Below are 17,331 nucleotides of genomic sequence, written 5' to 3'. Positions count from 1 at the left end.
TAGTCAAAGATCACATGTGATGACCATGTGATTTTATGCTTTTTCTTACGTTTTCTGTGCAGGTCTTGGTCAAGTCTTTTCTCTCTGAAAAACTGAAACCCACTCACATCATTGAATGCAGTTTGGTTCTGTGTTTCTTTAAATTTTGTTGCAGTTGTTCTCTTTCACAAGAACAATCAATTGAGCCATCTCTTGCAACAACTCTTGCTCTCCTTGTGTGAGTCTTCTTTGCCCTTTTTTTTGCTGTCATGGAATCAACTTCTCCTAGATCAAAGAGGGTCAAAACCAGAGCATTGAGGTCTGGAGGGAGATTAGAGGGTTGGTTTTCTGGAGACAATGAGCTCATTGAAAGGTATAGGTTTGAAACTAGCACAAAAGTGATCAACAACCCCAAAGTTGTTTCCTTTGATTGGCTGAAAAGCCAAAAGCTAGATAATGTGACGAAGCTGCTCAAAGATCAATCTCTAAGAAGGTTCTTGGAGATGAAGGGGAACATATACCCTGATTTGATTCGGGTGTTCTACACCAACCTCAAGTTTGAGGGAAACAACCTTGTTTCTCATGTGAAGGGAGTTGACATGGAGATCACTTATGATGTGTGGACTGTTGTTGCTGGTCTGAAATGTGCTGGCCTAAGAATCAACAAGGGAAATCTTGGAGTAGTGGAGGACAAATTAGATAATGGTTATTTAGAAACAAGAGAACAAATTATATCTGACCAAATAATTCTACATAAAATACTTTCCTTATATTTTTCGGGGTGATCGTAATTAAGTAAGAGAATGATACAATTTTGTTTTGTCTAGTTCGTGAATACCTAATATAATTTTTTTTCTCAGCAAGTCATTCCATCAGCAATAACTGGCAATATCTACTATCAGCCAAAAGAGAGTTTAATAATGTTCACGGTAATTGATTAAGCGAATTTATAAATAAATTTTAAATATAAGAAATGAGAAATTCAAGGGTGATGAAATTGCGAAGAGATCTTCAACAAAGTCCAATACTACAAGAGTTGCTTGAAGAATCAAAATGTCCAAGTGAGAACTTGTTCGGTTGGAGGCTTAAAGCTAGATGAAAGGGTGTTTGCTCTTATTGTAACCTGGATTCTTACTCCAAGGGGGAGCAATCATTTTGTCCCAACAGAAAAAAGACCTTGTATACATCTACTGCATCATGAAGAAGATCAAAATCAACTGGAACCACATCATCAAAGAACACATGCAAAAAGCCATGAGGTTAAGTGATTATCACTATCCCTATGCTGTTTTAATCTCTAAGTTCTTGCTCTATTTTGAAGTGAATCTTAAGGATGAGACATCTGAGCTGGTCAAGTCAACACAAGAGATGAACAATGGCTTTCTTAGCAAGATGGGATTCACTAAAATAAGTGGGAAATGGGTGAGCAAAGATGGTGATCATGGTGCTTCATCTAGTGCTGCAACTACGGATTTTGATGAGGAAGATCAAGTTGTTGACATGGATTTTCACCATGAAAAGCAACCTGAAACCAATCTAGGTGCTGGAACCAGTGCAAGAAATCAAGGAGATGAAATGCCATCCATGTCTTCTTTTGAAAGATACATGGTAAATAGGCTTGATGGTTTTACCGAGAACCAAAGAAATCTTCATGATTTGTGTGTAAGCAACTTTCAGAGTATAGACAACAGGTTCAACAACATGGATACACGATTCATGACCTTGGATGAACAAATAGAAGTTGTTCAAAATCAGATTTTTGAACTCCAGTATGACAAAGATGATTAAAGGAAAAACAACAGGTTGATTTCACGAAACAACCGATTGTTTTTGGTCTTGAATCAGTTTTATTGCTTTTGTTCTCTATTTCTGTATGATCTGGAACAATTATCTTATTATCTCTTCTTTTTTGTCTATTTGTGAAGACAAGTAGGGGGAGATTTATGCTGTGTTGTCTTTCATTATCTTTTATTTCTGCAAAACTCTATGTTGTGTATGAATGTTTAAGTAAGCCTTATTTCTGTTGGTTTTTAAAACTACTGATATACTGTTTTCTGTTTTTTGCTCTAACCCTATATCAGAGATATTGTGCTTTGCTTAAACTTTGTCTTGTACAAACTGCTTCAGATTCAATCACATCCAATACAAGCAACCAGGGATTTGTCTTCATCAAATAGGGGGAGATTGTTGAATCAAGTTTGTTCAAGCTTTGAAGAATCCAAACCCTTTGAAGGTTGATGGAAGACAGGATGTGCTTGTTGTTGCTGATGGGTTTTAGAATAGGATCTAGGGTAGATTCTCTGTGTAAATCCACTCTTGATTGAATCCAAAGCTTAAGCATTCTTAAACCTTTTAATTGAAAGTGTTTTTCAAACTAAGTGAAAAACAACATGTTGTTTTGTCGAAACAACCGATTGTTTTATACTTAGGTGTTTTTAAAAAGGTTGAAAACTGTTTTTGATGGTTGACTTGCTATCAAACCAAAACAACCGATTGATTCGAGTATTCAACCGATTGTTTGTTTTGGGACCATAACAGAAAACTGTTTTTTGCTTTGACTGAGCATTAAATGATTTTATAACTGATTACGCTCTAGTTTTAAATGCTTTGACCTGTCTTTGAAAGCAATAAATAGTTTGTTCAGTTTATGTAACAAACAAGAACTGAGATTTAATCAAAGAAAAAAATATTTGAGTTTTTCACTGATTTTGCTTTTGAAGAGTTGAAGTTTGCTTTGAGTTTGCTTGAATCAAGAGAGTGTGAAATAGAATTTTCATCTTGTATTGATTTCAGATCTTTCTGTAACAAGTGTAATCCTTTGTACTTTGAAGAAACTCTGTGTGTGAAGCTGAGAAGTGTTGTGTGTTCTTGAGGTTGTCAAGATCAACATTCTTACTGGTGTTTGTGCTGAGCCAAAGGAAATGTGTGTCTTGAGGGGATCAAGGTCACTTCTTTGGTGGTGTTGTAAGTAATCTAGGGTTGATTGCTTAGTGGATTCCCCAGTGGTTTCTGGGAAGACTGGATGTAGCTCTTGGTTTAAGAGTGAACCAGTATAAACCTCTGTGTGCATTCTCTCTATCCCTTGAACTCTTTAAATTCAATTTATATTGTGAACTGGTATAAACAACCGGTTGTTTCTATGAAACAACCGATTGTTTTTCTGGTGCTATGCTAATTTGCTTTGTGTTTTTGGCAAACTGATTTCTTAATCAAGTTTTCTCGAAGTAATTTCATTCTAGACTTAAAAGTTTGCGAAAACTCTCTTTAAACCATTCACCCCCCTCTAGTTTAAAGCCATACATGCTTACAGAAGTTTCCATATATACCTCTCACGAACAAATAGTGGCCTTTATGAAAAGCGATCGCCAAAAAATGTGTCATTTTGGCAGAGAAAACGATGGAGCTCTTAGGGTAATCCCGTGTAAAGAGGATGAGTTTGTCTGTTGTGACGAGTCCTTGGACCCTGAAAGTCCCTTTTGTTATTTTTATGCCACCGTCTTCAAAAAGATTGCTCTTCGTTTACCTTTATTTAATTTTGAAAAAGAACGTCTTACCGAGATCAACGTGGCCCCTATCCAGCTACATCCAAATAGTTGGGTATTTGTTCGGGGATTTCTCCATTCTTTGCACATAGATTGGCCTTTTCCCATCTGTGGAAGTCTTTCAATATTTCTTTGAGGCCAAGCACTTAGGTCGCAAACTCTGGATTTCCTTCAATGGGGTGGCTGGGAGAGCATTGTTATCGCTTTTCCAACAATTTTAGAAAGGCTTCAAGGGTAAATTCTTGAAGATACGGTGCAACAAGAAGGACCCAACGCTTCTAGATGTGTTTCCTTTATACTGAACCAAGAAACCAAACTTCCAAGGTGCTCGGTGCCTAGAAAACATGCCCCCGCGTGACTGATGAGCATATATTTATTCACACTTACTAGCCTTATTCATAGATTATTGGACTATAATAATAAATAAATCCATTGTTTTCATTAATATTTTTATAATTGGGTTTATTTGGGCCTTAACTATTATTATTGTTAATTTTGTATTTTTAGAGTAAATTATCCGGAGGAAGCATCTACCTTTGTGAATGGGCCAAATATGCAAAAGTCCAAGTTGCTCTTGAACCAAAACAGAAAACAAATTCTGAGGAGAAGAAAGAGAAAATAAAATCTACAATATCTCAGAAACAGAATTGGAAGCAAATCTTCTGCAAAATAAAAAGAATTATGGAAAGGGAAACTGTTAACAAAATATAAACTACAATATTTTCCCAAGATCCTTGGAGCAGAAAAGCCTATAAAAGGACACAAGCATCAAGGAGAAGAAGAGAGCTTCATAGGGTTTTCTTAGTTTATTTTCTTCTTAGTAATTCTTTTGTTTTGCCTCCGCATGGAAGGCTAAACCTTTTTGGTTGATTCTTTTGTAATTCCCCATTGAGTTCTGAGGTTTTGTTCAATAAAAGTTTCGATTTTTAATTCTCTATAACAGTTGTTTTTATTGTCTAATCTCCTGGAAAACTGGTTTTTGTGAGAGGTTGTACTTGAACGCATGATTGAGAGTCTTCCTTATCTTAAACTTTGGTTTCTTAGTTAGTTTCATTGTTCTAATTAATTTCTTGGGCGCATGATTCAAGGGAGAGGAGGTAAGCATTCCCATGGAGTATACGCATGGAACAAAGTGGGTATTGATTAAACTAGTAGACGCATGCTTTACTGGTGAGTTTCAGTTGAATCAGATCGGCGCATGTTCAATCTGGTTTAGCTCTGTTGGAGGATTGAGAAAAGATTAATCTTTAGAGAACCTGTGAAGAATTCATTGGTGGAAGAACTTGGGATCAACCGCTTTTTATTTGCTATTTTAATTTCTTTTATATTTTTTGCACAACTATCTCAAACCCCCTTTTCATCTTTATTGTTATTGCTAACTTTTATTGCTTGCAGATAGATTTTAAACCCTGATCAACTGATTTTACTATTGGATTCGTTGGGAGACGACTTGGGGACATTTGTCCACAATTATACTATTATCTCTCTAGTGTTAGACAAGTCTACGCTAGAATCATATTAATTTGACAGCAAAACGACAGCTATCTGTGACCAAGAGGTCTGCCATTTCTTCTCAAGCTTAAAGGTGATCTTTGATACTACCACTCTCATAAGCAAAGAGTTCTCCCAGGGGGGCTAAAGGTTTATATTGGTACCATGCTGGCCCAGATTAACAAGAAGGATATGGCAGAAATGGCCAAGAAGATGAGGGCAGTTGCTCAAGCACCCCAAGCCCAGGATCTCAAACTCAAGGCTCTTGCCATAGCAGCTCCAACCCCTATGGAGGACGAGGAGGAGACCTACTTTGAGCTAGTCTTTAAAAGGAGAAGGAACACTACAGTTGCCCCTTCCGAGCACTCTACATTAGATGGGCATGTTTCCTCCCTCCATGCTCCTCCGCTAAGCCCATCCCCATCACGCGACATGGTAGTGGTGCGAGAAGACGAGGGCACGAGCTTCCAGGAAGAAGGACTATGGGACCAAAGCCTGGACGCTCCCTCTTTTCTCGAGAAGGTCCTCCTGCCCAACAAGGCGAAGGAGAAACTTATGAGCCTAAAGGAGGACCGCCTCGTCCAAGAAACCATGAGACAAATGGGGTAGGGCCTTGCTGCAAGCTACTTGGTTGTTACCAAGTTAAAAGAGTTGAGAGGGTCGGCTGACAAGAAGTTCCACAAGGCTGCTGAGTTCCAACAACAACTGGAAAACCTTCAAGGAGAGCTTCAGCGAGAGACGGCGAGGCTTTAGGAGGAACTCCATCAATCAAAACATTTGTAACAAGAAGTTGAGACTCTTTTAGTTGAGAAGTCCAGGGAAGCCTTAAGCTTATCTGAGGAGAAGACGAAACTCCTAACTAAGGTGGAGAGGCTCAAAGAAGAACTGGAACTGAAAGATGAAGAGCTAGCCAAGGAGAAAGAGGCCTTCACCAATGATGCTGCTAACTCTTACCTAGTGGGGTTCGAGGATGTTGTCGCCCAAGCCTCGGGTGTTTACCCTAAGATGAATTTCTCCCAACTTGGCCCGGGCAAGTCTGTGGTTGATGGTCAGCTTGTGGAGGAGTAGCTTTTACTCTCCATCATACCTTGTAATTTCCTCTTATGGAGAACACCTTGAAATGGGGTGACCTATTTTGAAAAGTTTCATTTATCCTCGAACTTATACTTCTGTCATTCTTGTTTGTATATGTGATTTTTTTTTAAATTCTTTTAGTTAAATTAATTATTTATAAATATATAAAATAAATTATTTATATTCTTCTTCAAATTTTATAATTTTTTATAAATATAATAAATTTATTTATAATTTAAATGTTAAATTAATTTTAAAATACATTGATTTATTATTATATATATAAATATAATCAATTATATCTATATCTATGTATAAAGGGATTCTCCACTTTAATTTCTCTAAATTGTTTTCCTATTTTATCCTTATTTAATATTTTGTTTTATTAATTTATTCTTGTTATTTGGACATTTTATAATTTTAGAAGTTACTAAAGAAGTTTTTTAATTTTAAAATTTTATTTTATTTGTTCTCACTTAACTAAGAGGAGAGTCGAGATATTGATACGTTATTTTATTTTGTTGTCACCTAACTGGCAGGAGAGTGGAGAGATTGGTTACATTTCTATTTTAAATTGATGTTCTTCTTTATTAAATAAGCAATTTATTAGAGAAGAGTGGAGGGAGAGTGGTGAAATGTGGATTTATGGACGGTTACTTTTTTTTAGGCAAAATAGTGATATATAAGAAAATTGTGAGAGAAAGAATATAAAAACATCTTAAAAACTGTTGTCTTGTGCTATTTGATATTCTTTCTATAGAGCCCCAAGTGCGCTCTTTCTACAGAATCTCAAGTGTGCGCAAATTCAACAAATTCAATTCTGGTGTTTTTTTTTTCTACAGATGGTCGAACTCACCAAAAACCTTCGGTAAGAAAACTCGAAACAAACTAGATAACAAACCAGAGTCATTTGATGGGAACTAAGGATTGAAACACCAACACTACATTGTTGTACGAAAATTATATATTGTTTGGGATATTCAAAAAATTATTCAAACTGTATCAATCCAAGTTTTGCATAGAGAAAGACAACTTACATCTACAAGATCGTCCCCATCCACATCATCTTCCTGGTAGATAGATTATTCCACTCATTGATTTTTGTTCTTTGTGTAGAGTCCTAGGTGCGTGCAAATTCAATTTCGATGCCTCTTCTTTCAAAACAAAGGTATATTTCACAAGCACATGAGCAAGAACTGAAATCCTAACGGTGAGTCAAAAATCAAAGTGACTAAAGACGAGAGAGGAAGAAATCGAAAAAGTTCAAAGTTGTTGTACCAATCAGGTAATCGGAAGTGATGACGTGGCAGCAAGCGATAATATAGGCGTGTTGAACGGGACACCTGGCTGACAGAAGGGAAGCACATCGGGAAGTTTGTGTAGTCGCCAATCGTTGAGTTGGCGTTCTCCGATCCCTACAATGTATAACCGGCGGTCACCAGGCTTGCGTCATAATCGCCGTATGTGAGTTTTAGGCGATCAAGTGGTTAGAGACCGCCGAAAGGGGCACATCACCGAAGGATCAGGAAGGCTTGCTTAAGGATTTCAAGGGGTACAAGTACGAAGGACGAGGTTATCAGATGATCATTCCCTAGCCAGAGGTCGAGGCAAGGGAACGGTTTCCCAGAACATGCATGATGTGCAAGTGAAACAGATCGAGATAGCGGCAGGCGAGACCACAGAGAAGGTGTGCATGGTGACACCCCGTACTCGCCGCTTAAAGGGTCGAGCTCCAAGGAAACTATGCACCAAGTTACTCCTTGCATGGGTAACTTAGTCGAATAGCTTGAAGAGTAGAGGTGACGCTCAAGTAGAAGGGGGCTCCAAATGGCAACACGTGTACAGCTGGATGCGAGCCACGTGTCCAGAGGTATAACCGTCAGGAGAGAGAAAGTGCTCAGGTATATAAGGAACTCTTAACAGACTTTGAGGTACGCTTTTCAGAACACTTGAGTACGCTTTGAGAATACTTGCTAAGTACACTGAGATTCACTGCGCACGGTTCCTTGAGTTTAGATATTCTCTCTTAGTATTTGGTGATTCCGTCACTGACTTGAGCGTCGGAGCGCGATCGGCCGCAGCGGCGCCACTCTATTTTCTTCAGGTTCTTGCGAGGAATTGAGGCGTGAAGGACAGAAGCTAACGTGGTGTGAAGCTGATCCAGAAGGAGCATCCTTTGACGTGGCAAGGCTTTTGCACTCAGGTCAACTGGTAGGATCAGTTGTGATACACCATTGCATGAGCAAACGCCTTCATTGTTGACCCTCCCAACGTCTAGATGTAAGCGCACACGCGCGCACAGTCTTCCTTGGTTGTCACTACCGTCGTGCCTTCCGCATCCTTTATGCCTCCGAAATCCTAATTTTGAGATTCTGAAACGGTGTATTATTGTTCCTCTTCACATTTCATCACCGCCACTCCATCGTGTCTTCTGCCTCCTCAATGCTTCAAAAATCCTAATTTTGAGATTTTGAACCTATGTATTGCTAATTTACTTCATATTTCATCTCTTTTATTTATCTTATTTTGTTTTTCCTATTTCTTTACTGTATACATTTTATTTTGTTTTTTTCAATAAAGATGTTTAGTTTATTTTATAAAATAATAACTTCAATTTCTTTACTCATTAAGAATCACATTGTTAAAATATTATGTTCTTCAATAATATTACATTCGATTTATTGTGATAAAAAATATAATCATTTAATTATTTTAAACATATTTAATTAAAAATAAATATAAATATAAGTAATAAAAGATTAACACAAATAGTAATATATTATTTAATTTGATTAAATTTTGTATTTAATTTTTTTCCACATTTTAATATAATTAAATAATAAAATAAAAAATCTATAGTTATATATAAAGGGGATTTTCCACTTTAATTGCTCTAAATTATTTTCTTATTTTATCCTTACTTCATATTTTATTTTATTAATTTATTTTGGTTATTTGAACATTTTATAATTTCATAAGCTAATAAAGCAATTTTTTAATTTTATTTTATTTGTTGTCATTTAATTGAGTAGAGAGATTGATACATTAGTTTTCTATTTTAAAGTGATCTCCTTTTCTATTAAATAAAAATTTCAAGATATTCTCTAAATTCTTTTCTTATTTTATCCTTATTTTATATTTTATTTTGATGATTTAGACATTTTATTATTTCAAAAGTTGATAAAACAGTTTTTTAATTTTAAAATTTTATTTTATTTGTTGTCATTTAAGTGATAGGAGAGTGGAGAGATTGGTATACTTTTATGTTTTAAAAAAAATAGTTAATATTAAATTTGAAATAACTGTTTCAGAGGTGCACTATATTTATTATTCCTAATTACTTTCCACTGTTGTAGCAGTTTTAAAATTTATTTAAGAAACCGTTTTTATAATTCTCTAGTGCACATAAACCACTTACCCTACTTTCCACTTTCTCTCTCTTTCCTTCCCACTACCTCATTTCCACATTCTTTTTTTACCATACTTCCCACATTTTGTGAAAAATTGATATATTATAAAAAAAATAAGAAAATTAATAAGAAAATTGGAGAGAGGAATAAAGATTAGGAATAAATTGATAATATGTTTTTCATGTTTTATTAATAGTTATAAACTTTCAATTTTTATTGTGTTGTAATATATGAGTTTTTAAAGACAAAAAAAAGTCTTATGAAATCACTTAAAGAAAGTCTTTTATAATGTTATCATTTGCATTTAAAATTGATCAATTTCATATTTTGGATATTTTTTTTCCTTAAATTTTATAATAAAAAATATAACATAAGTTCCTTTGCAGATAAATTAATATTGTTAACAAATATGAAATTTACTTGAAATTAATATATAAATACCCTTATGTTTATCTTATTATTTATTAGCTTAGTTTTCTTTACTTTAATTAATTTGATCAAAAAATAGTATTAAAAAATATTATTTAGAATTTTAAAATTTTCTAATTAAAATTAAAATTAAATATTTATTTTTTATAATTTTTAAATATTTTTTAAATATTTATTATTTTTCTAAATTTTAATAAATTACATAACAAACACAAATTTAAAGACTAAATATTGGAAATAGAAAAGAGAAATAAATACACGAAAAAAAAACTTATAAAGAAAGGAGAAACAACACTATTCATATATGACAAATATTGTTTCAAAAATAAGATTGACATCTATTTGACATTTGTCTCAATCAATAAAAAATGCAGTTAACAAAAAATGTTATTACTGTTCCATACTATGATTTTATTTTTATTGGTGATAATCTTCATTGTAAAAATTTATTTAAATTTTGAAAAATTTATATTTAATCAAAATAAAACTAAATTGAATAATCAGTAAATTTATCATGTATTACTACTATGTTAGCTATGTTTTGATAAAATTTATGTGTCTTCTTACATGTATTCGTATTTTTAATAAATTTAAATTTATACTAATATAAGTGTGTGTGAATAATAATATCGTTTATTCAATTTTAATATTAAACATAATGATATATAAATAATAAAAATAAAACATGCGGATACACAGGCATGTCATGCCTGTGTTCTTGTAGTATATATAAAATCGATTATACATATAATTGACTGTATTTAATATAATATAATAAAATAATATTTAATAATAATATTAATAAAAATAAATATTAGAAATTAATAATATATATATACAATTATTTATAATGAAAATATAAATTTATGTTTCCGCTAGTATATATAAAAAATCGATTAAAAAATCGATTATACCTATAATTGATTGTATTTAATATAATATAATAAAAAAATATTAAATAATAATAATATTTAATAAAAATATTAATAAAAATAAAAATAAATATTAGCAATTAATAATATATATATATATATATACAATTATTTATAATAAAAACATAAATTTATATAATAATAATATTATTAATCATAAAATAAAATATAAAAATAATATTGTTATTTATTTTTATAAAAAAAAATTCAATGTTTAATGATAACAAAAATTATTATAAAATTTTAATTAACTTAAATTTATAGAAAAATATCTCATAATTTGTTATTCAAATATTTCTAAAGATAAAATTAAATTTATAAACTTACATATTAAATCTTCTAAAAAAATTAAAAATTCATTCATAATTATCACATCGATTACAAACTTCAATAAACTTTTCCCTCAAATTCACTATAGTACCTTATTCCAAACAACTCACTTTCTTCACATTTTTTTCTCAAATTATTTGTAATCCACTCTCAAGACATCTCTTTCCTAATCTAAACACACCATCGTTAGTAATTAATACGTCATATAACTAAATGTCTATTAATTTACTTTCCCTTTTTCCCTTTTAATATTAGGTGAAAAGCATTCTTCAATCTCCTTTTGAAAATAGAAAATATTTTAATAACCAAAATGTGTTTTTATTGAAAATGCAACTTTAATAGTCCCCTCTATCCTTATTATAAAAGAGGTTTAATTATCTTATTCGTCTGTAGGGGCAATAGTCAATTTAGTATAGTGGTTTTTAAAAAAATCAATTTTTTTTTTAAATGTATACAAATTGGTCATTTTCGTTAAATCTCACCTTACAACGTCAAATGTTACTTATGTGGTAGAGAGATGTGATTGAGAAATGTGACGTGTCAAGATCAGATGCTGACGTGGCGGTGTGTGGTTGTGGTTTTTTTTTTCTTCTAATTTCTCTATCTCTTTGTTTAACTACTTTTTTTTTTATATTTTTAATTACTAAATATTACCAGATATCATAATTTTTTTTATATTATTGAATATTTCAAACCTGGACATAGTTTTATTTTATAAAGTCCACCATTAAAATTTTAAATATATTTATAAATAATTTTGTACCGTCCCGTCATCGGGCGTTGACTGAAGGTCAGAGTCAACGCATGATGGGGACCCCTCCAGGGATCCAAGGAAGAGAAGTCAGCAGGTAGACCGCTCGAGTCGTCGCCCAAGTGAGGCGTCGCCCAAAGAGAAGCAACGCCCGAGGGAGAGAAGCGTCGCCCAAAGAGAGGCATCGCCCAAAGAGAAGCATCACCCGAGGGAGAGAGGCGTCGCCGGAGAGGCTTCGGGCCTCGACAGTCCAGAACAGCAGTAAAGAGAAGAGAAAGGCGGCTTCAAGGCCGCAAGTTTAGCACCAGAAGGCGATGCCTTAACTCATGAAGTATCCACGCCACTGCTGGGAGACCCTGGAACATATACGACCCGTGAGAGGGCCATAACCAGGGAGAACCACGTGCATGGTACGAGAGAAAGGTAGATATACCCCAGGGCAAGTAACCAGTGATTGGGACACATGAGTTGGCACCCAGAACGTCAACCCACGAGCCGGAAGCACTTCGCAGGAAAGAGGGCTCACACGATAGAATAACCCTAAGTTTGGTGACGGCGTTGTGGGACCCTCTACACAGAATAAACGATCAAGTCAAAGGGACACGTGGCAAGGCACACGTGCTCATTAAAGGTTTCAGTTAAAGTTTGCCAAGGTACGCGTTAATTTAGTTAAGATTCGAATGTTCCAAGGAATGTTTTTATACGCTTTCAATGCGCTTTAACGCGCTTTAACAGATGAGAGGTGTATAAAAAGGGACCTTGGGGCATTTGAAAAGGGACCGAGTTTTTAACCTAAATTCACACAAATACACAGAGAGAAAAACCCTAGTTGTATTCGCGGCGCACTCACAGTGAGCACAAGGCAATTAGGGCAACACCATTCTAGTTCTGAGTTTTTTTAGTCACTTAGCACAGTTTCTTCGACCACCTCCCAAGGGTGTGTCACTTTGATGTTTCTCGCTAGCTGACTTGATCGTCCGAGTGCAAACGGCCGCGAGGGCGCCCCTTTGTTCACTTCTTTCAGGTACTCACAAACGGAGCAAGACGAAGGTGCCCAAGCTTGCGAGGACATGCCACGCGCAAAGACGATCCCGGTCAGCCGGCCGGAACATTTGGCGCCCACCGTGGGGCTCGATATAAAACATCAGTCCCACCACACACGTTTTCAGTTCCAGTTCCAAAACCCGGATAAGTCGAGAAAGTTTCCAGAAAGCCATGACCACAAGACCTTCGCGCTCCAGGAGCGAAGAGATGACCATGCAACCATTTCTTGGTCCTTGGAGGCCAAGGCAGAAGTCAACTCCTGAACCTTGGCCTGGAGGGTGGCATTTGCAGTGGTTAACCGGGCGCATTCATCAGTTTTGGACTCGAGCGCAGCCTCAGTTTTCCCCAGCTTTTGCTCTCGATCCACGCACTGATCCTCGAGTTTCTTCTGGTAGGCTTTCGAAGTTTCTGCAACCGCTTCGAGATCAGCAATTTTTGTGCGAAGAGGGACCACTTCATTAAGAAGCTCTGCTTGGGTTTGGGCCACCTCGTGCAGACGTTTGTTGGCCTCTTCCCTGGCCTTTTGTGCCATCCCCAGGGACTCTTTATAGGCACCCTCTTGACGCCCCCAGTGGGCGGCCAACCTCTCTTTCTCCTCTTTGAGCTTCTCCTGCCCCTCTTTCAGAGAAGCTACTTCCTTCTCCAAAGCTTGGAAGGCAGAAGCTTGGGCGGTCTTGGCCCTGGACTATTTGTGCCAAGTGTAGGCACAAGACATGAAGAGGCCCATGTAATAGTACATGTTCTCCCTCTGAGGCTCTTCAGCTTGGCCACTAGCAGATCCCAGGCTCAGAAACCCCCTCAATGACTCCTGCATGGAAAGAGGGATTTCTGGGGCAGGGGGAAGAACGACCACGGGTTCAGCTTCGAACCCCCTCTCCTGATGCACTGATTGGGGAGGGGAGGTGGCGCTCGGTGGATCCTCCCTTAAGGACTCCGCCCCATAAGAAGAGGAAGTGGCGGAGGCGACCATCTGAGGGGCATGTTAGGTCCTTTGTCGTTTGAAGACTTGCCCCTCAGCAGAGTCCTCATCATTAGAAACAACCTCCACCACCCACTTGCCCTTGTCAAGGGGGGCTGAGGAAGCACCCGCCTCAACCAGCGCGAGAGGCACGGTGACGATGGGAGGTGGAGAGCTTGGAAGTGGACGGGGAGAAGCTGGGGTTGTTGGGTTCGTTGGTGTTGTTGCAGGTTGAGGTTGGGGGTTAGGAGAAGATGGAGGTGTGGAAGAGGCCGAGGGAGGAGACGCCAAAGCTCCATCTTTGGGCCTCAGTAACTGGGCTAAACGCAACCGGCGTTGCCTATCCATTTTTGAACCTACACCAATAAAGCAAACATAGCAAAAGTCAGGCATTGGGCGAAAGTAAAACACAAAGAAGCAGGAAAATCGCGCATTAAGCAAAGATCCAACAAGAGCAAAGCCCAGAAAGTCGTAGGAAAAGACGTTCATACTTATGTATTTTTCTAAAGCATCGGCATTGAACTCCAGGCTTATCAGGGTAGCGGTATCGAAGCCTCCCACACTGGTCAAGATCTTGCAAGCCTCTCGATCGTTCGAGGGCAATTCATCCAGAGACTTGGACTTCATGGTTTTGACCTCATTCACCCAATATAGGGGAAAACCGTCAAGGGCAGAAGGGTCGTAGTCAGAGCAGCAGACTTTGAAAAACTTCCCCTTCCACCCCTTGAAGGATTGTTGGAAGAGAGATAGAAGAACCCTTCCAGGGATATTGCTGAGGCTCACCCAGAGGCTTTTCCCCTGTTTCTTCACTTCAAAGAAATGCAGGAAGATGTCAACGGAAGGAGTGCACCCGAAGAAGCCGCACAAAACGCCAAAGGCCTTGACGAAGGCCCAGCCATTGGGGTGTAGTTGGGCTGGGGCGATGTTAATCTCCGTCAACAGCTCCCTCTCAAATCGGGAGAAGGGCAGACGCATCCCGATACGCTTAAAAACAACTTGGTAGAAATAAAAGAAAGGAACCCCGTTATTGGCCCGCTCATCCCCACAAACAGGCTCTCCTAGAGTGCAAGGGAGCACTGCAATGTCATCATCATGCCTCTTCCCAAAGGCACGATGGTCGTAGGTACATGGTTCCCCTACGTGGTCCCTCCAGGCTTTAGTGGACACTAAGCTTGAACACTCGTCGAGCAGTTCGACTGAAGCCCACGAGTAAAGGTCTCTATAGTTAACGTTGAGGGGTGCAGGATTGGCTGTTGTTTTAGTACGAGCCATTGGCGAAGAGACTGAAGAATAAAGATGAGAAAAAGTTTTAGCAAAAAAGGATAGGAAAGGGGGAAGAAACAAAAACCTTACAAGAATCCCTACCCGCACGAAGAAGCTCAGAAAAGGGGAAGGGGAACAGGAACAGAGAAATGCGAAAGAGAATACAAGAGATACGAGGAAAATAAACAGTCCCAGGCAGTTGTATCAGTACGAAAGTTAAAGGGAGGGCCAGTGATGGAGAAAGATCATACCTTTTTGAGTATCTAGAGATTCGAGGATCGAAAACGCGAGAGAGAAAACGAAGATTGCAGAGAGAGTTTGGGGAAGATGAACAGTAGAGAAAATGCAAGAGGTGAATGAAACAGTGGATTGGAGCGCGCGCTTTCGAAAGATGTAACGTTAACTTGGAAGCGCAAGCGACACTCGTCCTCAATCGTTGGATCGCACCACGTGTCAAGAGATTAAAACATAACTTAAACGTCGAACACAGAGAACGTCGCGTCAGATGTCTCGAGAGTGTCAAATCAAACTGAACAAAGGAATGTCACGTCAGCAGGGAATGCCACGTAGATAGTGGGGGGGGAGGCATTTCCCTTTTCGTTGACCAAAGATCAGAGTCAACAGGTTGACTGCGCGAGTCATCGCCTCGTGCAGGCGTCGCCCAAGAAGACTGCTCGAGTCATCACGTTGTGCAGGCATCACTTAAGTAAGCGTCGCCCAAGAAGACAACTCGGGTCATCACCTATGTAAGGCATCGCCCAAAAATGCACACCGCCTATTCCCCAGTAAACTCAGTTGAAGTTGTTGGGGGTGCAGGCGAGGAAGTTCAAGCACGTGAACATCCCTCACAGGTACTAAGAGCAAACGAGGCTGTGAGAAAGGGAATCAGGAGGAGAATATGTGTCACGACTCAAAGGGAAAGAACAAAGAACAGAGGAGAAGGGCACGTGCTACTTAGAGAGTTAAGGTCGAATACACGAGAGGCGAGTGCTGAAGGCGACGCACGCAGTATAACAAAGAAAACAAAAGCGGATGCGAGCAAGCAAAAATAAATCGTGTAGCGTTTAACATAAAGAAAAGCGTGAATCCAGAGTTATGGTTACAGATAGAGTTCATAATAGTTGCAAGTTAGGTGAAAAGATAATCCTGTACACATTCTAATGTTCGCACGAGAAGCAAAAACAGGTCACTCTTCAGTGGCCCCCGGAGTTTGAGCAGTGCGACGAAGAAGCTCCGTCCCCGAATCTCAATGCCTGGGCCAGCAACGACCTTTGTTGATCGTTTATCTTCGAACCTATGCAAAAAAAGGACAAGCACAGTAAAAGACGGGCACAAAATAAAGCACTTCAAAACAAAATGATACAAGAATCCAATGAAAGCAAGGAATAGGAAGGTCATAAGGGAAGTCTCCCGCACATATGTATTTTCCCAGAAGCTCGACATTATATTCTAGGCTTATCAAGGAAGCCGCGTCAAAGCCTCCAGCACCCGCCAGGATCCGACAAGCCTCCTGATCCCTCGGGGACAACTTCTTAAGAGGCTTAGATTTCAAGGCCCTGGCGTCTTTCGTCCAATACAATGGAAAGCCGTCCAGAGCAGAGGGCACAAGGTCGGAACACACACCTTGAAGAACCTGTCTTTCCACCCTGTGAAGGTTTGTTGGAAAGGGGTCAAAAGAATCCTACCGGGAACGTTGCTGAGAGTCACCCAGAGGTTATTTATCTGCCTCTTCACCTCAAAGAAGTGAAGGAAGATGTCTACAGATGGTGCACATCCTAAGAAACCAAACAGAATGTCAAAGGCTTTAACGAAGGCCCAACTGTTAGGATACAGTTGGGCTGGGGCAGCGTTCATCTCTGATAGCAGCTCTCTCTCGAACCTAGAAAAAGGAAGGCGCACGCCGACGCGCTTAAAAACCACCTGGTAAAAGTAGAAAAAGGGGACCCCATCGTTGGCCCGTTCGTCTCCGCATACCGGCTCCCCTAGGGTGCAGGGAAGCACGGTGATATCATCGTCGTGCCTCTTCGCGAAGGCGCGGTGATCATAGGTGCCCGAGTCCCCCACATGTTCCCTCAAGGCTCTGATGGAAAGTAAACTCGAGCACTCATCAAGGAGTTCGCGCGAAGCT

This window comes from Phaseolus vulgaris, chromosome 5 (genome assembly GCF_051622355.1).
Source record: "Phaseolus vulgaris cultivar YP4 chromosome 5, ASM5162235v1, whole genome shotgun sequence".
Taxonomy (NCBI): Eukaryota; Viridiplantae; Streptophyta; class Magnoliopsida; order Fabales; family Fabaceae; genus Phaseolus; species Phaseolus vulgaris.
This window is presented reverse-complemented; position numbering follows the sequence as displayed.